The sequence below is a fragment of the Schistocerca piceifrons genome, chromosome X (assembly GCF_021461385.2).
Source record: "Schistocerca piceifrons isolate TAMUIC-IGC-003096 chromosome X, iqSchPice1.1, whole genome shotgun sequence".
Lineage (NCBI taxonomy): Eukaryota > Metazoa > Arthropoda > Insecta > Orthoptera > Acrididae > Schistocerca > Schistocerca piceifrons.
Window position 1 is genome coordinate 870,834,044 of NC_060149.1, and position 25,006 is coordinate 870,859,049.

Genomic DNA, 25,006 nt, shown 5'->3' on the forward strand with positions numbered 1-25,006 from the left:
GACGAGGAGTGTACGTGTGAATCGGATACCTGATGACCGATACGTGTTTTAAAAAATAATATCCATTACAATTAATAGTTTAAAATTATATTTGAAACATCACTTTTCGGATGAGTTGCGCAGCGTGCCCTGTAGGACGTACATATGAACCTAAATTATAGTTTAACGCTCTGTCGACGACAACTACCGTATGACAACAAGACCAACTAGAACTGGATAGCAGTGGAACAGGAATAATATCAATTAAAAGGAACTATTCCAGTGATAACCTGGTGATTCAGAGAAATCACGGGAAATGTAAATTTAATTCCCCAGACAGTCATTTGAACCCCAACCCCCGAAATACAAATCCATTGTATTAACCATTGCGTCATAGAACTCGGACTTGATGGTTGTTCCTCGGCTCATTGACAAGCTTTCTGTTTCGTACACTGACCGGAACGGAACACGTCACACCATGAACACCTTGACTGAACGCTGCCAAACTGAGGCTCTGCTGTTTCCATATGCGTTCATCGTACAGCTGCTAGACAAATGGTAGTCTGTTGTAAGCAGACTCTATTTACAGACGCAAGTAACAGTTTTCTTTGGAGAATATTTATTTCATTATACAAATATTAAGGTATCGACAGCAGATGGACAGCAGCTACTGGCTTAAACTGATGAACCAGAAACATTTTTCACAGTAGCAACTTCCTTATAATTTAGTAGGTTAAATTCAACTGGCGTAATCACAAACAATGTTAAGCAGTATAGTGATTGTGATATATTTCTAAAACAAAGGAAATATCGACTCTCTGGTACTTACATGTCCGTTGTTAATGTATATCGTGACTCTAGAAGATTTAAAATCGAACAAGGCAAAAGAGATAAATAACATTAGAACAGAATTTTTAAAACCATTGGTGCAAGTGCCAACAAAACGACTACTCATATTGGTTTGTAGAATGTATGACTCTGGAAATATACCATCTGACTGATCAAACAATCAGCTTAACAGCTCATGCATGAAAGTTGCTTACAAGCATAATATACAGAAGAACAGAAAAGAAAATTGAAGATATATTAGGTGACGATCAGTCTGGCCTTAGGAAAGGTAAAGGCACCAGAGAGGCAATCTGATAATGGAAGCAAGACTGAAGAAAAATCAAGACACCTTTATAGGATTTGTTGGCGTTGAAAAAGCGTTCGACAATGTCAAACGGTGCAAAAGGTGTTTTGTCTCCCTTGAACGCTGCGTGCCTCTTTAGTCAATATATGAGAGAGAAACAGATGCCGTTCATGAACAAAGAATTCAGATAATAATTTATTCTATAGTCAGTATCAAATAAGAAAAATAATACATAGCCTTGTTGCTGCATTGGCACTGTCAGATGCTAACTCTAGATATGAATGTAGAAACATATACAGATACCAAGGATCTAGAAATCTGTCACTCTTCAATACAACGTCTATTCAGAAGATATCGAGCCCTAGCCACTACTAAAGTTTGTAAATGCCATTCAACTGGCAAAAACACAAAAAGAGGCCAGTGCATGAATGTTCGAACTCAAGTACAGCCGCTGCTGGAGCTCCAGAGAGGGGATGCTTGCAGCTCACTGCAGCGGCGTAATTTTTCGTGGCGGCGACCCCGTGCCGCGGTGGCGGCTGAAGGAAACGCGACGGCGTAACTGGGAAAGACGGGTAATCTACTATATGTACATGAATCAAGTGGGAAAAATAAGAGTGGAGGACAAAGAACGAATTCCTCCGATTAAAAAGGGTGTAAGACAGGAATGTAGTCTTTCGTCCTTTGTGTTTAACCTATACATCGAAGAAGCAAGGACGAAACTAAAAGAAGCTTCAGCAGTGTAATTAAAATTCAAGGTGAAAGGACATTAATAAGATCTGCTGATGAAAGTGAAGGAGAATTACAAGATTTGCTGAATAGAATGAACAGTTTACTGAGCACAGAATATGGAGTAAACCGAAGAAAGACGAAAATAATGAGAAGTAGCAGAAATGATAACCGCGAGAAACTTAACGTCGTAACTGAGGACCACGAAATAGATAAAATAAAGGAATTCTGCTACCTAGGTAGCAAAATGTCCGGTGATGGACGGAGCAAGTAGGACATAAAAAGCAGACTAGCACTCGAAGAAAGGGCACTCCTGGACTATAGAAGTGTACTAGTATCAAACATAGGCCTTAATTTGAGGAAGAAATTTCTGAGAATGTCCGTTTGGAACTCAGCATTAGATGGTAGTGAAGCGCTGTGGAAAAACCGGAACAGAAGAGAATCGAAACATTTGAGATGTGGTGCTACAGAAAAATGTTGAAAATTAGGTGGACTGTTAAGGTAAGGAATGAGGAAGTTCTCTGGAGAATCGGCGGGGAAAGGAATATATTGGAAAGAGTGCAAGAAGAAGGCACAGGATGATAGGACATCTGTTAAGACATTAAGGAATAACTTCGTGGTACTAGAGGAAACCGTAGACGGTAAAAACTTAAGATGAAGAGAGAGATTGGAGTACATCCAGAAAATAACTAAGGATGTAGGTTGCAAGTTTACTGTCAGATGAGAGGTTGGCACAGGAGAGAATTCAAAAGACTAATGACTGAAAAAAAAGGTTGTTGCATGTTGCGTATGGAAAGTATTCAGAGGCCGTTGCCCGAAGAAAGCACTTCTGAGTTGCTGAATGCAACCGAATGAGCAGCAACGCGGTTTCTTTGACGTCCTACACAGTATGAAAAATAATCCACAGTTCCTGCAAATTGTTCACATGCTCAAGTGCTGCCAGACTAGTTGTGTTGGACGTGGGTAGGGCACTCTCATATTTGAAACGAACAGCCCAAATTTCTTGTGCATGGAGATGGAGCGGGAGAAACTCACGGGTTCAGTAGCAATGGCCAGCGACTCTAAAATATTTAAAAAATGTATGTAACTATGACGGACTGTAAACCATTTGAAAATGAAATACGGGGATATTAGACACTTGCCTCTGCTATTCTTTTTCACTCAAGTAAAACACAAAAATTAGAATGCGGGAGTACAGCGTATGGTGTTACTTGGGTGATTATTCACGTGTATCTGTCGATCGAGAAAGACAAGTTGTAGTCAACGTTTATTGTCTATTAAAAAGCTGCCATACTTGCTACCACACCAGAGCACCTTCCGGTGGCAACCGTTTGTGGAACACGCCATTCCTCTAAGTTTCGGTATATTAGCTCCCTGTAAGGAAAGCCCTTGTGATTTTCTAGTATTTTAAGTTCTGTGCGAGTGCGTAAATATGTGCAATATTTCTGGGATCCCAGATATAAATCATGGTCTTTCTGTGTAATGAAATCCAGAAACTTTTATACTTAACGATCAGTGCGACAACTGTATGCTTATAGCATTTCACGAGTGGTGGACACACTATGAACTATCTCAGGTTCAATATCTAAGGATACACCCACTAACTCGTGGGCACCTGCTCACGTTCTGTAAAGGCAAAATCCCTCTCAACTGAAACTATTTTACGTGCCATTCTTGCTGTGTTTATGAAGAAAACTGACAAATCGAACAAGCGCTTCAGACGCAAAATGATGTAATGCTTTGGAGGCAACTCTTTGTATGCCACAATGCGGTGTGAAGTGCCTGGCTGGGGTACTTCCCATTGTACGAGTTATTAAGGCTTTTTCTCATTCCATCAAGCAAGACAAGCGTGACTGCTCAGCGGATCACTCGGGCTGAAATGTATCTGATATCCGCACAGTCCTTACAGGATCGATATGTAGCTGCTTGTAGCATACTGGCTGAATCTTTACTACTTGTCCTTGATGCTCTCAAGGTACAACTTCTCGGAGAAGCTGGCATCTGTCTCCAAGCGTATGCGGTTTCATGTTCTTCAGAGTTTCCGTGACACTCTCCCGTGTATCAAAGAACGGTGTTGCTCTCCTTCGGATAAGTTCAGCGTCCCCTGTTGGCGGTGTTCAGTATATGTTCCACTAACTAGAGTAACGTTCTAGGGTGGCTCGCATGAGACTTCTGTAAGTAAACTCCTTTGTTGACTGATTGCATTCTCCCAGTATTGTACAAATGAGCCGCATTCTGCAACCTGTTTGACGTACGTATAAGCCTATTCGGCCAGTCCATTTCATATCCCCACAAACTGTTGCACTCAGGTATTTGCCTGAGTTGACTGGTTCCACCTGTAACTGACTGATGGTGCAGTTATTATAATTTAAGATTCGCGTTACGTGTATGCAAAATTTGGTATTGCTGTACGTCTATAGCAAATTGTAATTGTCTGTACCACTTTGAAACCTTATGAATGTCTGACTGGTTTTCTGTAGTTTTTTCAGAAAGTACCTCATTACAGATAACTGCATCGTCAGCAAAATTCTGAGCTTACTTTTTATGTTGATGGTGCGCTTTCCGAAGATTCTGTCGCGTCGGTGTTTCCATTTTCTGCAGAACATTTCTACAGCCTCCCGAGATGCCTGGTGTCCACCCAGACAGTTAACTACTGTCCGCCTTGCGCCCCTTTTTATACATGAGTTCGATTCCTGACGCCCACTACGATCTTTGAGACACCTTGGTTTTTCAGAGCTTGCACTGATATTCCGTGATATACAAAGTTTCTCGGTCTTTCGCAGTCCTGGTGAATGTGATGGCCAGCGTAGTCTCAACAAACTGGGTCTTCGCACCCGAAGCCTTGTTCAAATTCAAACTTCAGTACACTCTTAGTATGCTGTTCGACAGAATTATTTCAATACACTCCTTGATTATGTTGTTCCAGAAACTCAGCGTTAGCACCACAATACTAGTCCTGCCGTATTCCATTTCATGATTATAATGAGCTTGTTTCAGTCGGGCGTGTCGCCGATGTTCCTTGTATCAGTCTTCGACTGCCCCAAGTAAGACGTGCAACATTCGCATGTACTGCGATGTATATCCAGCTTTTGCAGATCGAGGTCGTCTTTAACATCACAAACAATACTTTTTATCTCACTTGATGGGATCCAAACACACAGCATGCCATGTGTCCGTAGGAGTCTATCGGTCTCCCGGGATATTACGTCAGCATAACGTAGCTAAACGGCTCATGGCTTCTATTCCTCTACCTCATTCTTAACCTGTTTCTTAGGCAATGACTGCAACGTACATTCACATTGACGCCCTGAGTACCCGTTCCTTCGTAACACTATTCGTAGGCGTTGCAATTCTTCGGCGAGGCTCTCCTTGGCTGAAAGTGGTCGAGCTTTAGGACCAGAGTCTTTAGAACGGAATTTCTTTGTGATGTCTCGAGGCGTGGAAGTAGTGTGTGGAGGTTTCCTGCATACACTGTAATCCATGTATCTATCAGTCATCATCTTCGCTAAAACATCGATGGAAGATAGTCGTCGCGAATACCACATTAGCATCGATACAGCCTGAATGTTCCACGAATGCTCCAAGTTTTTCCGCTCCATCTGGACGCACCACAAACTTGTTTCGACACGTTAGTGTCAACTCAGTGGACTCTAGTGCCTTTGCTTCAAAGCGTTCCACATATAATTTCCCCGTGACAGGCAACAACGGCGTATCCATCAGCACGCAATCGGTTCGTTCATAATGCTTTCCTTCGAACATAAAATAAGAGGATCCCAGAACGTATTGTGCGAAACAGTCGTCGAACGCTACCGTGGTTAGGTCCCCTGGATCGGTCATTGAAATATTTGGCATACAACGGGGCTAATAACCCTGCAGAACTACCGGAAGCCCAAAATTAATCAATCACGCCGATAAGATGTGAGCACTGTCAATGTTACCTACTTCATCATTAATATAAAATAAGTACAGCAAAGATACCAGAATCGATTCCTGCTGCATATGTGAAACTACTTCTCATTCTATAAATGTTTTATGGAGTCAGTATTGTACAGCTCTAATGAATGTTAAGGAATGCATTTTGCAATACATGGCTGTAACGGTATATTTTACTAGAGACAATAGATTTTGGTCTAGGATCAGACCATCATCAGATCCAGAAACCATGTCAGCTATGCATTTACACAATTGGAATAACAATTATAGTGTATACATAGTTCCGTAATTGATACTAGACGTATATCCTTAGTATTCTGTCAGTTTTACATCAAAGACGTTAACAGAAACATAAAGAGGATAAGATGTTAGATATATACAGCTACTATCAGTAACGGAACTATGCACATCCGATTCCAATTAAGCAAATGCATAGCCGAAATGACTTTGAACTTGATGATGGTCTTATCCTTGACCGAAATCGAACGTCTCTGACAAAATGTAACGTTACGGTTGTGTGTTATATAATGGAGGTTTTAACAAAATCTCTATTTCTGTCAAGATCTCTTCAAACAAGTTAGTAGTCCTTGTAATTTCTGCCAAAAAATCATCAGTACAGCTATAAGCCACGTTTGACGCCCCATGAAATTGTACTTTTGCTAGTTGAAATTGATGTGGCGTTTGAGTCAAATGCATCTACAGGGTGTATGGGGTGTAAATAGCCATTGAAGAAGGCGAGTACATTCTTGACTTACAACGAAAATTTTGTTAAGTGCTTAAACTCTTATACGATATGAAATTCAATATAGGCGCCTGTGACGTCAGTCACTCTTCTGAAGGAGCCGGGTACGGAATCCACAACCCTCTGGAGGAAGTCTCTTGGGACATTGCTGAGAACGTCCAGAACTCCTCCAGTGTGCGAGGTTTCGTCCGTACACCTCACATTTTGCCAAATCCCATAAAAAGAAGTAAAGTGGCGTCACGTCTAGACCTCTCGCATGTCACTCACGAGGTGCGCGTCTTCCCAACCGACGTCATCGAAGCTTCTCATCCAAGCACGCACGCACGTCATTTCCAAAATGTCGTGGTGCGCCATCTAGCATACATCTAATATCTTCGAAGTTATCCCATATGATATTGTGGGTGAAACATAATTTTCACCCATCTGTAGGTAGCGTTCCGCGTTCATTGTGTCACGCAGTATAAATGGCCCGATAACATTTGTGGCAGTCGTTTCACACCACTGTCACTTTTGCGCGGGACTACATTTTCTCCACTGCAGCACCAGGATCCGGTTCCGCCCAAAAACGACAGCTGCGTCGACCACATCCCACATCAAATACAGCCTCGCCACTCCACAGGACGTTATTAAACAGTTGAGGCCAATCTGCGTGCCAATTGAACATCGACTCGCCCTACATTCAATTCTGCAATCACAGTCTTCCGGTGTCAGCTGTTGCACGTGATGAGGTTTCCACGTTCGATAACTGAGTTCAAAATGTTCAAATGTGTGTAAAATCTTATGGGACTTGACTGATATGGTCATCAGTCCCTAAGCTTACACACTACTTAACCTAAATTATCCTAAGGACAAACACACACACCCATGCCCGAGGGAGGACTCGAACCTCCACCAGGATCAGCCGCTCAGTCCATGACTGCAGCGCCTGAGACTGCTCGGCTAATCCCGCGTGGCTAACTGAGTTCTTCATGATCTGACATACCACTTATCTCGTGACTCCAATTGATCGTGCTGTCTGGCATGTTGATTTCGCAGGGATCAGTACAAACGGTCACTGGACTGTCGCCATCTCATCGTCAGATCGAGACGTGCACCGACGACCAGTTTTTCTTGCATTTTTTTCCGAGCCTGTGGTCATTAACATTCTGTGACAACCCTTTATCGTATCCTGACGAATTTTGGCACTGACTGCATTTGCAGTGCGTCAGCATCTCTGCATCATGACGACGGAATGCCACGCTTCACAAGGTGCAGCGATCTGTGCTCGCTGTTTAACAATCAGGCGATCGGCCATCTCTTCACCTGCTGTGTGCAGCTCCTCACACGACAACCCACTGTACTGCAGAAAATGTAAAAACAAGCGCTCACCGAGGGGAAAAATGAGGAAGGGGGGAGCGAGTGTGGAGCACAAGTGTGACCTGCCACTTGTTCGACATTTTTTTGTACCTATTTGGTGCCAATATGGCTGTATGGCAATGTGACCTCGGAGCCAGCTCAAGCGTGGGCGAGGCCTGACTGCAGGAATCCAAATCTTATTAAACAATGGCATATATGTACACACTATTTTCATTAGCTTTCCATAGGTCAAACCGCACCGCACAGTTGCCTTTGCAGAATGAAGAGGTAGCGGTTGATGTGTGAGCAGATATTCCATTACCGAAATTCTGCAATTTTGTGTACTGATACATCATTGGATGGGCATCATCTGTCGACAGAATGTTTCATTTCCAGTTAAAGACCTCTTCCACACGACAAAGAGATTCTAGAGCAAAGTAGTGGAGCAAAGTTTGTACGAGTCCATTTTGTTAGTGCGGGTTGCCTACATCAGGGGCATGTGTGCACTCAGGGGCAAACCTATTGTTCTTCTTTGCTTGACAGGTACTTAACCTACTGTTCTCCCTTAATTGACAGGTCCTTAACCTACTGTTCTGTTAAGTGGTTTTCTATATCACTGCATTTAACTTGTTGTTCCCCCACCCCCTCCCAGTCCCTTCCCCCTCAGAAAACCCTCCACCCCTTGTTGCTACAAGTACACTCTCAGGTCTGAGTTAACCTACTGTTCTGTTAAGTCCTTTTCCATGTCACCCCATTTCCTTTTGTTAGACAGTCAATTAACCTATTGTCCCCACCACCCCCTCGCCCTCTGTCAACCCCCTCCCCCCTCACAGCTACAGCCACACTTTTAGGTCTGAGTTATTGGAATAGGCCCTCGTTTCACTCTTATAAATTTCACTGACTACTTAATTAAATTGATAAATTAATTTACCTCTCTGGTGGGAAAGTGCCACACCCCCTGCCACGCCCCCCTGGTGGGAAGCTCAAATCCCATCAGGACAATGCCACCTCTTCTAACCTAAGAAAATGGCGGGAAGGTAGGTCACTTGGGCTACCTCCACTAGCCTAAGTCACCCGACCGCCACCTCTTCCTAGGGACTGGCACGGAAGGACTTGACCTGTGCTGGACATAACTCTTTATTTTGCATGCAACAGTTTCTATTGAAACAATTAGAGGCAGTCCACCATCCATTGTTTTCGCCGCCAGGTCCGGACTCCAACTGACCTAGTACACAGTACTGCCACCAGTGGGCGCTGTTGTCCATTCTGTGACATAATCCAAGATGTTGGGGAAAATGGAGGGAAACAGTGTGGTCCTCATGGGCTCCCAAGTCCAACTGACCTAGAACACAGTAGCATCACCACAAGGCACTTTCGCCCCTTCCATAACATAATCCTATATGGCAGTCTGGTGGTGGAGAGAAAGGGTCTCATAACCGGAAATTCAAGGGTACATTTTTTATTTACACAAAAATTCAGTTTGTGGGGGTTGGATTTCTCTTAATCATCATTCTCTGCTGCTTGGAAACATGTAAGAAGTAATTAAATGTAACAAACATGTTCCATAGCCTAATATTCGGCACTGTACTCTGGGTGACTTAACCTAATGTTTGGCCCTTTGTCGGCACGTAACATATTATTCTGTTAAGTGGTTTACCATGTCACCCCCACTTCCTTAAACTATTCAACCACCTTTGATAACAAATAAAGTAATTAGTTATGCTGTTATTTCCTGGTATACTTTTCGAATTTCACATACATTTGAAAGCCATTTCTGGCGCATTCTTCTCTGACACCCACCCCTTAAACTTTTGTACTGCCTTTTACATAAAAATTGTGCAAATTAACCTAGTGTTCTGCACTTAATCTGCTGTTCTGCTCCATGTCACCCACTCATGCACCCGTCCCCCCTCCCCAAACTACTGTATCGCTAAAACCAAGTTGATATAAGAAATTTATGAAAATTAATTAAATCGCTATTTTTCACATGTATGAGGTAGTTTTTTTTAATTCAGAGCATCCTATTCGTTGGTAAAATCGATGGAAAACAGTTTGAACATAAGATCTCTAATCTGCCTGTGGCTGCGGCCGCCACAGCACTGCTCTGCCATCCCTGGACCACCCTCCCTCAGGCTAGCTTGTTAGGGCTGCAGCAAACCGGCTGCTCGCAGGGATGCGATTCTGCAGCATCACCTCCTACACTCTCACGTGAGATACAGCACTCACCCCCGTCCACCTCGCCACAGAACACCACACCAAGGTGCACTCACATGGATCACATATGTGAAACGCCTCTGGCCAGCATGTGTGTTTACCATTACTGATGCTGTACGTCTGGGTACTGATGTCACAGACTATGCTATTGAAATCTTTTCCAGAATGTGACAAGTTGCTTTCTCCCTAGCGATCCTAACATATGAGATTCTTCCAGCTGTTCGTACCCGCCCCAGCCTGACTGACACCTCGCCTCGAAATGGCCACATGGCGACTCACCATCTAAAACGTTCTCAATGTTATTCTGACGTCACATGGCTATGTAAAATAAGAACTGACTCGACCTCTCGGAAACCGTATAGTGTTCCAGAATTAGCTAATGCTCGTGTTGTTGATGTCTCAGCTTGTACGCACGGAAGTTCGTGCTATAACAGACCTGTTTACGAAAATAGCGCGCTATAACGCCGGATGCATTCTTCCTCTCAGTCCCAACATGGCACTCACTCCATGCCATGTTACCCTTCCTCCTCTCAACATACGCAAACGTTCTCACCACTAAAAGCCTGTGCACGCTCACGAAAACACCATAATCATAAAAGCATTCTTGTTGTTTGGAAAGAGAGCTCTAAGCACAGATGGGAGCGATTGAGAACAATGACGGAAAGAGAATTCGAGGCACTGTCACACAGAAGAGAAAAAAATAGCCGGAATTTTTGGTATACTACAGCTACAGGTCTGGAGGTGTCCTAATGGCACAGTGGCGGATGAGTGATGGCGTCCCCACCGGAGATGGATGGTCTGCTTCATCCTGTCTTTGAACACTTGCTTTCTCAGAACTTTCCATACATGCCTTGCCCCACCCATCTTGTTCGAATCAGTATCTACATGCTCCTTTGTCCTGGCACAAAGGATGTCTTGTGAATGACTAGAGCATTATGATTGTAGTTTGTACAGATCACTATATTGCACCGGCAACGAAACCCTGCAACAAGCCCTACATATAGTCAAATACAGAAAGACTCTCACTCAATTACACTGCTCTCCCACTGAAGACAGAGCATGAAGCCAATCTCCAAACCAGAAGCATATCATCACATACTGTCTCGATGTAGTAAACATACAAAATCGCTCTTTTTATATCGTTTGTACATATACCAACAAGACAGACAGAATCATATACACTTATCGCAACTCTAGATATCCCCCAGCGATGCCCAGAATCATCCAGCCCCAGTGGGTGACCAGAGCACCCTAAGCGGACCCAACTCACTCTCGGAACTGTTCTACAATTTTGGTCTCGTCCCCCCGCCCCCGGCCTCCCACTGCCCCGGCACAAACGCCTCAGTGTTTCTGGTCCAGACATGCTTCCCTGCTTGCTTGCTTTTCTACGCCCATCTCTGGACTGCAGGTCAATTTTTCCACTACAGTCATGTGTTATAGCCTGCATTAGACTTGTATACAGCCACGCGTTCTGTATGTGATTTAATGCACTGTCTATTTGCGACTGTTAACGGTAAACCTGTTGGTCATCAGAGGACTATCATCTCATGTGTGAGGAAATGTGGCACATTCCTCTAAACGAATTTTGATTTATGCGATGTACTCCAACCCCCTGTCGCATCTTGGGTGTAAAATCGTGACTTCAGCTTCATAAATAAGTTAGCAATAGGTGCTTGTGAGACGCTGCAATCCCCATGTATACATTTATCTGATAGATGTGCTGTTTACAGAGTTAGTGGCCGAATGACTTGTAATTTTCACATGTCAGACGCTGCTGCTATGCATTTATCTGTTTCCTTGTAAGAGGTATTCGCCGTTACTAACGATATTTTATACAGGACTGATGTAGGCACAGTATAATTTTTGAAGCATCAACGGATGTGAGCAGTGGACGCTATACATCTCTGGAAAGCTATATTGTGCATCTATCACAATGAGCCACTGTTTTAAGGAAGTAGTTATTTCGTTTTACAGTTTGTTGCCATAGTTTTTCGTAGAGAAACCTGCAAGAAGGATGTACGTCACCCACTTGAAATATATTTCTGACACTGGAATGTTAACAGCGCCACATTCCATACGATTGATAGGTCGGAAACGCAAGCAATTCAACATTATAGCCCATTTTAAGTGCATACCGTTATAGCCTTAGGAGTGCGTGTGTTTATATTCTGTCTCACCAATACCTCCCATGTACGGATCCTAGACTCTAGAACAACACTTTAGAGTTGATATATTGGTTGATTTACTTTTTAATGCGTCGAACTCCATCCGTCTGGAGCTCAATCATGCATAAAAATCATGTGTTTCTTGATCTTCTTAACTGTCTGATATTACATCATGACAATTTGAAATCTGTTACTATACATCAATAAAGGGTGCAAACCTCCTCGACATGGGCACATCTCGGGATATCTTGTGTACTAGGATGGGTGAGGATTCGACTATCTCCACTCATTCACGAGACGTTGAGTGCAGCAGCCTACTTCTGCAGATTAAATCGGTAACGGTGCTGCATGGTGGGTTGGTCAATTACAGCGTGAGGATGGTCTTTCCCTCTCTAATTTTACCCTAAGACAGCGAAAATGCTCTGTCACTCCCATAAGCAGAGAGATAGATTGTAAATTAAGCACTATGCTGAGGTGTTAGAAATTTGTAGAGCATTGTCTGATATACTTTGATTGTCTATGTGTTGGAGAATTAGCAATGAATGGACGTACTGCACAGACATCTATCCATGTATGCAATGATACTCATAAAGTTGAGATGGGGTGGTTTAGCTTCGATACTGAAATTGGGAGCATGCTGTCTCATCATTGGTTGGTGTTGAAATTCCTGTAAAATTGGTAAAACTGTTTGCACTATCATCTGTGAAGCTTATTATTAGAGTATATCGATGGTGCCTTTTCCATCCCATCTGTCCACTGGCACGGTGTTTATTACCACATAATGATTGACCAACATCGCTTGTTTGAGTTGGAGAAAGAGTTTTGGTGGTGGGACAACACCTTCTGGGGTGGATAGCACCGAAACAGTGATGACGTACTGTCATGCTCAAAAGTATCCGAACGACCTGAATTGATTTTCGCCTGATTCGAATGCAACCCACATAGCGCAGCTGTCTAGCAGGTCCTCTAATCGCCCCTCGGTGCAGTCGTTTGACTATTGAAAATGGTTCCAACAAGTCACCACTAGAAAACACTGCTCTGCATCGCAATAACTCAAGATGTAAAGTAATACCAAGGTACTACACATATCTGGGAACATCTTATCACAGACAAGACGGTTCTTCAGGCTTGTAAGCTCGCATTTATAACAATAAATGACATACATGAAATGTTACCACACTCATTATTACGTCAGATAGGTAATTCACGTAGTATGTTCGTCGTATTCATGATTTCCTCTTCAAAATAACATACCGTATTTATTATTTAACACAAAATGACATTAAAATTTTAAGTTATTCACGAGCAGCTAGTTGATAATATGTATGAACTCCAAATGACACGACGAACCGTCTCGTTCTGCATATGGATTCAAACCCAGGTCATGCAGACTAAGCAAAGACTTCGTGACTGACGGAAACTAACCGTCATTCCTGACTAGGCATACAGAGAGTGATATACCTCGATATTAGACAGTATCAGTTAGCAAATGTCAACTTTAAATTACATAACGTAAACATTGTTAACGGACGCGAATTCCTACCCAGCATCTATTGTCCTTGTTAACGAACTACGAGAGATGTTAAATATTACTTGAAATGCCGTGAGGTAAAGCTTTGTGTTGGACAGGGATTCGAACCCAGAACCTAATTGGGTTGTCGTCGAAGCACAATCAACTGTGACATATCGGATTTTCTCGGCAGAAGCTAGATGTTTTAACTGAAATGACGAGACGAAACCTTAATTTTTTCTTTTCCAGGACTTCAACCTGGCACCTATCGCAGTTGTGTTCTAGAGAAAACGAACGTTAAAAATGGGTTTGTTACACCAGCAGCGACATGTGAGCATGTTTGAACTAGAAATAATATGACGAAGAGTTCAGTGCTGACTGCGTATCGAGTCCCACACGTATCGTTGTTGACTGCACAAAAAGAGACGTCAACTACCGAATTTTTCTCCACCAGCAGCTCGGAATAACATCCTTGAATTTACAATGATTTCACAAACAGTTCTGTGTCTCACTGGGACTCAAGAACGTCAGATACCGTTAGTGTTGACAATGAATGAAAATACATTAAAAATCAAAATTATTACCCACCAGCAGATAGGTGTTCTCATGCTAGAGCTTCATAATACATAATGAATGCTTTAGTGCCAGCCCAGGATTTGAACCCTTTCACGCGCAGTATGTGGAGATGTTGAGGAATCTGCAGTTTTTAACAAACAACAAATTGCAGTCGAGCTGTGTTGTCACGAAGGGATCAAATTCTGCGTTAAGGGCGGTCTGAGTTGCATTCCCAGATCAGAACCAATTTTGTCGACATACAGAAGCTCAAATAAAAGATGGCATAATTGTCCTGTGACCGTACATAGCGTTTGTTTCGTCACTAGAAATAAATAACTAGTATAAGAAAGGTTACTGTTGATAGAGTTTCTACGTGTCGCGACTCCTGACTTTATTGTGGTTCAACCTAACGTTTACTTGTTAGAGAAGGAATATCATGTTTAACATGGATGTCAGACCACTATGCCATTATACCTTCTTCACTTGGCGTAGCCAGAAGAGAACAGAATCTGTCTCTCCTTATCAAAAATTATCAGCAGAAGTTGGAATCGAACCCAGACCATAAGTATATGAACCCAGCATGAATCCAAGAGACCACCTAATTCTCTTCTCTATCACCCATTTTTCTATCATAACAATGTTGCACCACAGTGGATGAGAGTTCTGACACACAGACTCCCTGTAGTGGTTTGCAGCGTGTTCAGTACATTCATTTACTTGGTTGACCGAATCCCCATGAACTAGCTGCCTCGGCTACCCAGTGCATACATTCGACTCTATTTTGTAATCACCGAAATAAAATTGCGTAACTGACACCTACACAGAACTGCCAACAATGTAGGATGCAGAAATTTAAACAGGAAGTGTTCCTTTCGACTTGAGCTACTCTATTGCGCTATCTGTTTGTTAAAAACGTCGTGCAGTGCAAAAGAAAAGCTGTAACTGTCTGTCTCTCAGAAGTCTAGATCCGGCCATATGCATTATCTCCAGCACTGTGCAATGCGCAAGTTCTGGAGGAACTGCTGTTGAGTTCTGGAGGTGCTGTAGCTATGTGTCAGCTAGTAGCGTAACGGTAAGCGTCGCGCACTGTTGATAAGACGTCGCGAGTTTGGGTACATTCACTGCTACATTTTTTTAAAACGCCATATTGCTTTCTGCTGAAGTTATCGATCTAATGGAACTTTGAACATAATTCTCTTCACTTGTCAACCCAAAATAGTCGCATGTGGGAAAAGGGCTAACTTCTGCGACATTTTGTTCTTTTCAGGTTTAGTAGATGGCCAGGCTGCTGATGCATCTCGAAATTTTTGTATTATGTATGGGGAGAGCGCATCGTGCCAAAATACGTCAGAAAAGTATTTTCTACATTAGCTGTCGTGTGGCAGTGGCATTTTATTCTTCATAAAACCTTGGTTGACAGCTTTAACTCAGAACCAGTTTTCTACATGCATGTAATCAATAACCTGCATGTGCATTGTCAGACTGTTATAGATAACATCAGAGAATTCGCATATACCGTTGATGATTAATTTCTCTCTCATGGTAACTAATGTTTTAACAACACTAAAAGAAACCGTACGAAAATTTTGCACTTTATTATAAGAAATTAAATAAAACTACCCACGATAACCTTACGACGAAAGTGTGTTTCAATAAAACTGAGTATCTGCACACAAGCGTGCCTCTATCGGCACGAATTAGTAAAATACTAATCACTTAGATTTCGGTTGGGTCTGTGTTTGATTGGTATGCTGCGTCATTCTCAATTGGTATGCAAATGTGGCATTTCATAAATAAAGTTATGTATTCCTAGAAACCCAAAATTTGTTTGTCAGCAGTGAAAAGAAGCGTTACCTGTTGTGCAGCATTGTAAGTTTTTCACCATTGCACTATGAGCTGAAAGTATTTCCTTACGATTTGCTTATCGATGTTCGATCTGACTGCTTGCAGCTCTTACACAGAAGGAATAAATATGTTACATTCAGCGAGGCTGGAACCGCGAATCATAGCAGTCCCATTGCTGCAGGTCAGTACGTCAACACAGATCTAGCGGATAGATATGGTTTACGCCTTCCTCTTACGAGGTCAATAGTGGCTAGAACTCGTAAACCGCTATTTCCAGGACGAGATTAGTTGCGATTGCTACGTTCAATGACTTTGCTGGACTGAAGACCGTAAATTTACAATCTTCTGTTACACCTCTAGCGATAACAACTCAGATTATTCAATGGAAATGACAGGAGAAATCAAGTGCACTTTTAGGCTTAATTCCGTGCACACCAGGAAGTAGCTCGTCGATCACAGAGTTGCCAAATATACCTTGCCTTGTTGCCAAATCTCAGTTACATTACCAGCAAGAAGAAGACGAACCGATGTGATCCTACAGCGGGCTGGGAAGTGACCATAGCTGACGTCTCAAAGACGCGGCTACTACGGCCTGGAATACGTAATCCGTCTGATTCACATTTCTGTAACTGGTTTTAGGGACTGGAGCGTAGTTACTAATAATACTCAGAACTGACTGCAAACTAAGCTTCATAAATCACTAACTCTCATAATTGTTTTTATATATCTTTCGTAAGTGTACTCAAAACTAAGAAAATCATTGACGAACGTTTTCGTGCCTCGCCGATAGTCGAGCACAACGAATAAATAAAAATAAAAAAAAGACTTCGTGCGTGTGTGTGTGTGTGTGTGTGTGAGAGAGAGAGAGAGAGAGAGAGAGAGAGAGAGAGAGAGAGAGAGAAAAGAGAGAGAGAGAGTGAGGGAGAGAGAAAAAATAAAAAAGAATGAGAGACAGAGAGTAAAAAATTGTTGCAAAGAAACTGAATCATGGTATGTAAAAAAATCTTTCATTAACATGACACGTTCTACATCATTACGGAATGTCGTATTCATGATCTATGGAACAAGTGTTAATCTAATCATATTGCTGACTAGTCATGAAGAGGCACGAATTACAGAAATTTTCGCCAATATCAGTAACCAAATCTAAACTTAAAAAAAAGACGACAGTTTTGTAATAATCCGGGACTCCTGTAAAGACCCTTTCGTCCCCGTTAACTAACCACGAAAGATGGGTGATATACCTCCATTCAGAAGGAACGAAGTGTTCATGCATTTAAAGATGAAGCACATCATGTGAAGTTCTGTGACGAAGATACGAACCCAGCACGCAATCGGATTGTTAACTAAGTAAAATGAAATTTTACGTATCGGTTTTTCTTACCAGCTGCTAGATGTTTGAATCTAAAATAAGGATACAAATTTTTGTGCCTGAGCGACAATCGAACCGCACGCCTTCCGTCCTTCTTTATCATCCACGAACATGGCTTAAGTAACACTTGCTTACTCACCAACAGTAAGATGTGTGCGTGTTTGACCAGAAATAATGACACCTATTGCGATTGTAGGCAACACATGAACAGACATTATAAATGCAACTTAATTTTCACTAGCAGACTGGTAGGCACGTGACAGGACTTGAAATGAAATTATGAATGTTTTTGTAGTGGATCAGGATTCGGACCCACATACTTACCTTTGAGGGAGACGTAGAGAAGATTGCAGTCTTGGTAAAAGGAACGAAATGATTGAACTATAGTGCTCCGAGAGATTCAGATCCTCGGAAGATGAGATACGAATTCGAATCACAGTCCAGCACCAAATTTTTCAACGTCTCTAGTTCAATCCAGTACAAGAAAAATAACAGCCCTGTTCCTTTTAATGGCTATCGTTTCATCAAATAAAATTACATTTTCTAATGTAAATTAGTTTACTGGAGACAGATTTCTGTTTACCTTGACTTCCGCCTATGTCATTTCCCAACGTAAACCGGCTCTGTCCAATTGGTAATGAAGGAACGTGATGTTTAATGCGGATTCTGGATTATAACATCTTTCTCTTGAGGTTGCCAGAGGTAAAGTAAATCTGTTTGTGCCTCTTAAAAGTAAATGCCTGAACCCACGCATTGCACCTGTGATAGTTCGTTCCACCAGACCATTGTGGCCACATTTCCCAGCCCCAGGAGTGTGCTGTAACGGATGATGTGCTTAGCTTACAAAATAAGTCGCGGTGGAAACAATGTGAGTCTATTAAATAGTTAAGTAGAAGCAATCTTCTGACGTGGAGATTATGCTATTCTCATGTCAGCAGGATGTAAAGACTCTTCTAGGCATCATAGCCTCGATGTAAAGCCATTTTGAAATATTCACTAATTCAGCAAATTTCTTAGTTCGAGAAAATCCACTGTGAAGTGTGAAGTTACCGGATAATTCGATTATTACCGTCATTTTTACTATCATTTTCTTCATACCGTTGCTGTAACACATGTGCTTGAAGATCATTAAATGCCTTTTGGTCATTATAGAAGTAGTTGCCCTAGAAGGGGTTCTTTCCCCGTCTACGGACTCCTCTTCATGTTAATATCAAACATCAGCAATTACTCACAGATTACATTAAAACTAAAGTAATTGATGAAGACATTACTTGATAACAAAAATGCGCTGCCTTTCTTAATTTACTTGCGCCTAGAAGTGGCTGTCGAATACTGCCAAACCAAAAGCCAAGGGATCTTACTGCCTTCCGTTATACGTCGCTGTCAGTTCTTCCACAAGATTTGGTCGACGTGACCTGTTTCAAGTTGTGTATGGCAGAGAATGTTTTAGAAAATCAATTGTTCTCCTTTCCAATAAACAGAAAGATTTTCATTGTAAGCTATCCAAGTTCAAAATGTTCACATTATTAGTTCAGATTTAATATTCACTTCTATAATGTGGGAAAGTATTTCACAGTTGCCAAACCCGCATCCGACTCATTGACCTTACACTTAGTCGCTGACCATAAATTCTAGCTCAGAGTGACACCAGTTTAAGTAACCTAATGCAGCGAAGACTGTTTGCCAGTGCTCTTTTTCACCGGAAAATATGCAGTTCACTCATTGGGCTCCAACAGTACACTGTAACAGTAATTTCTCTGTGTATGCAATGCATGGGGATTGTGGAATTTAGTGGTGATCTCTCTTCCACTTCTGTATACAATATGCCTGACCTAAACGGGCCCTTTATCATTACAGGCCCCAGGCAGTGTAACATCATTCTGACAACAGTAATGTGCTTATACTGACAGCCTCACAGTTCGTTTTAGCTGATTTTGTAATCATTTAAATAGAACAACATAACCTTCCAGTGGGAGACATTTCGTCCCCCTTTTCCTTGTATGACATTTGTCAGTAAGCTTTTTGCCTTCCAACCAGCGAAGTGCGGCAAAGTACAGCCAGTAAACGAATCACAAACCACGATTTAGTGCCATTATGACGATTTCTTTAAACATTGTCGTAGCTGAAGGAATTTAGTTTCTTCTTAAATCGTCTTATGCACAGATATCTCAAATAGGAAAAGCTCTTTATCCAGGTACGAAGGTTGTGAGACAAACTTCCCACAGTTTGTGTCAGGTTGATCTTTTGGTCTTATAGCACTGCATAAGAATTTTGTCGAAGAGGTATCACAAGTAGTGTTCCTGTAGCTGTGGGAATCATTGGTTGAAAACGAGTTTAACGCCAATGGGTACAGTACTGCCAAATATTCATATTGATTATCAACCTAAGTCTGAGTTCATCCACAAACTGAGGCGTATTTACTATACGGTAGCTAGACTGTGTATCCTTGTCTTCCTTGAGTGGGCATTACACACACGTATAGAACACTAGGAATATTTCGAACACTGTAGCTAACGTTGCTCTTATAAAGTAATTTTGTTTTGTTAATTTTTCTGGGTGTTCAGCGTCCAATATGTGTTGTAAACATAGTCTTAAACAAAAAAATTGTCTGTAAGGTGGACAATACAATCGTGCTGCCATCAGAATTCTATGTCCGGCATTTTTGATAAGGAGAGAGAGATTCTGTTCTCTTCTGGCTACGCCAAGTGAAGAAGGTATAATGGCAATGTGGTCTGACATCCATGTTAAACATGATATTCCTTCTCTAACAAGTAAACGTTAGGTTGAACCACAATAAAGTCAGGAGTCGCGACACGTAGAAACTCTATCAACAGTAACCTTTCTTATACTAGTTATTTATTTCTAGTGACGAAACAAACGCTATGTACGGTCACAGGACAATTATGCCATCTTTTATTTGAGCTTCTGTATGTCGACAAAATTGGTTCTGATCTGGGAATGCAACTCAGACCGCCCTTATCGCGGAATTTGATCCCTTCGTGACAACACAGCTCGACTGCAATTTGTTGTTTGTTAAAAACTGCAGATTCCTCAACACCTCCACATACTGCGCGTGAAAGGGTTCAAATCCTGGGCTGGCACTAAAGCATTCATTATGTATTATGAAGCTCTAGCATGAGAACACCTATCTGCTGGTGGGTAATAATTTTGATTTTTAATGTATTTCCATTCGTTGTCAACACTAACGGTATCTGACGTTCTTGAGTCCCAGTGAGACACAGAAATGTTTGTGAAATCATTGTAAATTCAAGGATGTTATTCCGAACTGCTGGTGGAGAAAAATTCGGTAGCTGACGTCTCTTTGTGTGCAGTCAACGATATGTGTGTGGCTCGATTCGCAGTCAGCACTGAACTCTTCGTCATATTACTTCTAGTTCAAACATGCTCACATGTCGCTGCTGGTGTAACAAACCCATTTTTAACGTTCGTTTTCTCTAGAACATAACAGCGATAGGTGCCAGGTTGAAGTCCTGGGAAAGAAAAAATTAAGGTTTCGTCTCGTCATTTCAGTTAAAACATCTAGCTACTGCCGAGAAAATCCGATATGTCACAGTTGATTGTGTTCGACGACAACCCAATTGGGTTCTGGGTTCGAATCCCTGTCCAAAACAAAGCTTTACCTCACGGCATTTCAAGTAAGTTACTTGTGAAGAAGCAATATTTAACATCTCTCGTAGTTCGTTAACAAGGACAATAGATGCTGGGTAGGAATTCGCGTCCGTTAACAATGTTTACGTTATGTAATTTAAAGTTGACATTTGCTAACTGATACTGTCTAATATCGAGGTATATCACTCTCTGTATGCCTAGTCAGGAATGACGGTTAGTTTACGTCAGTCACGAAGTCTTCGCTTAGTCTGCATGACCTGGGTTTGAATCCATATGCAGAATGAGACGGTTCGTCGTGTCATTTGGAATTCATACATATTATCAACTAGCTGCTCGTGAATAACTTAAATTTTTAATGTCATTTTGTGTTAAATAATAAGTACGGTATGTTATTTTGAAGAGGAAATCATGAATACGACGAACATACTACGTGAATTACCTATCTGACGTAATAATGAGTGTGGTAACATTTTATGTAAGTCATTTATTGTAATAAATGTGAGCTTACAAGCCTGAAGAACCGTCTTGTCTGTGATAAGATGTTCCCAGATATGTGTAGTACCTTGGTATTACTTTACATCTTGAGTTATTGCGATGCAGAGCAGTGTCTTCTAGTGGTGACTTGTTGGAACCATTTTCTATAGTCAAACGACTGTACCGAGGGGCGATTAGAGGACCCGTTAGACTGCTGCGCTATGTGGGTTGCATTCGAATCAGGCGAAATTCAATTCAGGTCGTTCGGATACTTTTGAGCAAGACTGTACATGACTGAAATATGATGAATGAATCAAAACGGAATGTAGAGTCATCAGCTATTCCATGACTGTGACAGATGAGTTTAAATGTAAAGCTCGTAAATCACTTTCGGACTGTAGTTTGGAAACCATCCACTACGCCGCAAAACTCCCCAATTTGACTTACGTTGTGACTCTCTTTTATTTAAAATCATCCAGTGTTTGTGGCGTGTTTTGATAGCCATGGTAACAATATGATTTACATTGAGCGATATCTAGTTTTCTGTGAGCGGCCGTGGATCAGAACGTCTTAATGTCAGTTTAGAACCTGGCACAGACCTCGAAGTAGTGGCAGAAAAATAAAATTATGGCAGTGTACGAAGTGTGTTACAGCAGAAAAAAATATTTTTTCATTCAATGAGACAGGGCTACAGGGAGCGTCTCTTGCGATTTACATTGTAGTCCACGGGATGCGATCATCCTCCTAGTGTACAGGTGATGACACCTTAAACTGGCCTCTGCATTGGATCAAAAGCTATATATTTAATAAGATCGTCCCGCACCGCCAGCAGCAGCAGCAGTTTGACACGTAAATTCTATGTCGGACGTGGTGTCCCGTTAGGAATGCTAGGAGGAATGTTATTCTGGGAAGCACCGCAACAACTCTCTCTCTGCTCTGGACCCACGTCAGCAAAGGCTCCTAGGTTAGTTCTATATCGTATGAAGTTACTGGAGCTTTTATAGTTCGTAATTTTTCTCTATTGCATTATATAGAAGAACGATAATAGCATGTTGGGCAGATAGATGTGAATGGACATGGAACTGCTTCGGACTGTATTATCTGTATCTAGTTTGGAGAGAGGCGCACCACAATGCTCGCATATCTACCAAACGGTCGATATGCGGTCCTATTGCACTAACTCACGTTTATCTGTTTCTACACGGGTTGCAGAAGGTGCTGGATAGGGCTTTCTCCGACTTCTGCTCAGTCTCGACTTAAATGGGAACGATGACATGCGCGAAGCTGCATTAATGGGAGCAGTTGCAGGATGCGTAGGGACTGACTAAAACCACATTGCAATTTTACTGTAGCAGATAGGTTTGAAAACGGTGATTCATTTCAAGATAGGGGAGTGCCAGAAGTATGATATGGCATTGAGACAGAATGCGTTACAAATACTAGAGAAATATCTAGTGGTGGCAACGTGAGGGGGTTGAAAATACCTGTTTCACACCACGCTCCTTAGCCGAATCACTTTCAAAATTCGATAATTTTATTATGAGGGTGGATCGTGGTCTATGTGTAAGAGCATTGCTGGTGTTATAATACCCACTCCTACTATCACCATCTCAGTATTTCTCTGGAAAAACCAATTCATTCGGAGGTAACGCCAAACCTCGATTTATAAAGCCAGTTTTGCTTTTAACATGGATACTTGTGTGCACGTGTAGAACCAAGGCTCCTTGTGACAGTAACATACAGTAGTTCTTGCGATCGGGTTTTTTAACATCTGGCCGATTATGCCTCTCTTCCTAAGACACAGTGGTAACACTCGCATGAGAAACTTATGAGACATGTCCACCCACCGCTGATTTTCTCCCAGTATTATTTGTAGCGTCTGGAATCATTTATTGGTTAAGTACTATACTTAGTACTTGCAGGGGATGCGTGACAGGTTCACCTTAAGCATCAGGTTCATAAAGTATTTGTTTGTGTTCCGACATGTGCAAAGGAGGTGACTGTGGAAGACTGTGATAGCACGGGGAAGAGTATCTAAAGTGACAACGATGGTACAGATATTTCTATTTAAGAGCCACTGCCCTCAGCAGGGTGTATTTCCGATACTTGGCTCATTGTCGAATGTCATTCAATTGAGACCACCATCCTAACATTTAGTTGTAAGTACAGGCATAAAATATATATAAGGGTGGTTTTTAGGATGATGATTCTGCCTAAGCATGCACCGTAGGTGGCCTGTGCGTGAATGATTCACGTTTCTCGTTAACGGTAGGAGCTGTCAGACTGGAGAAGCCTGCTGGAGTGTAGGAATGTAGATGAATTAACCGTGTTGTTCTCTAGACGACCGGATAGCGAGCTAATACTTAGTATGTATTGAGTAGCTTTCGTGATCGGGTAGAGATCTGAGAAGATTGAATATGGAGGTGAGTTTGCGCTGGACCGTTATTACCTCCCATGTAAATTGTTCGGTTGACTGCTTCTGCATATTTCGCGCCTTTATTTGGTTGATAGAAGATCGATTGTGGTTTGGGCATCTGGCATGTGGAAGACATGTTTGCTGGTTCTCTAGACATGAGAAATTCCTTAGTTGACCTTGTAAATTATACGCATGATTTGTAACCTGCTACATCGCCGACGTCGGTATTCGCGAATGGAAATATTAGATTTCTCCATTTTTTTCGAGTTTTCGAGCAAATGTCTTCCCACGCGGGATAAGTTTCTAATTAGTCAGTGGTTTACAGCACGCCCCACCTAGCTAAGGTTTCGGGTTTCTACAGAAATAATTTCCAGTCTATATCTTTGGGATGTTGCGCGAGCGATCAGTCGGATACTGCTGTGTGCAACTATGCGAAAATATGTTTGTTATTGTAATCCGAGACTCTGGAGATGGGTGTAGAAAAGAAAGCAAGCTGGGAAGCACGTCTGAATAAGAAACAGTGACGCGTTTGTGCCGGTGGGGGGTTGGGGGTGGGGAACAAGCCAGAATTTGTAGAATAGTTCTGAGAGTTACTTCGATCCGCTGAGGGCGCTCTGGTCACCTGCCGGGGGTGCATGACCCTGGACCTCGCTGGGGGATACCTAGAGCTGCGAGGAGTGTATTCGATGCTGTCTGTCTTCGTGGTATATGCACGAATGCTGTAAAAGGGGCGATTTTGTATGTTTAATACATCGAGATGGTATGTGGTGGTATACTGCTGGGATCTAGATTGGCTACACGATCTCATATTCAAGCTCTTGTCCTCAGTGGGAGAGCAGCGTAATTGAGTAAGAGTCTTTCTGTATTTGACTATATGCAGGGCTTGTTGCAGGGTTTAATTGCCGGTGCAATATGGTGATCTGAACAAAATACAATCATAATGCTCCTTTCGTTCACAAGACATCCTTTGTGCCAGGA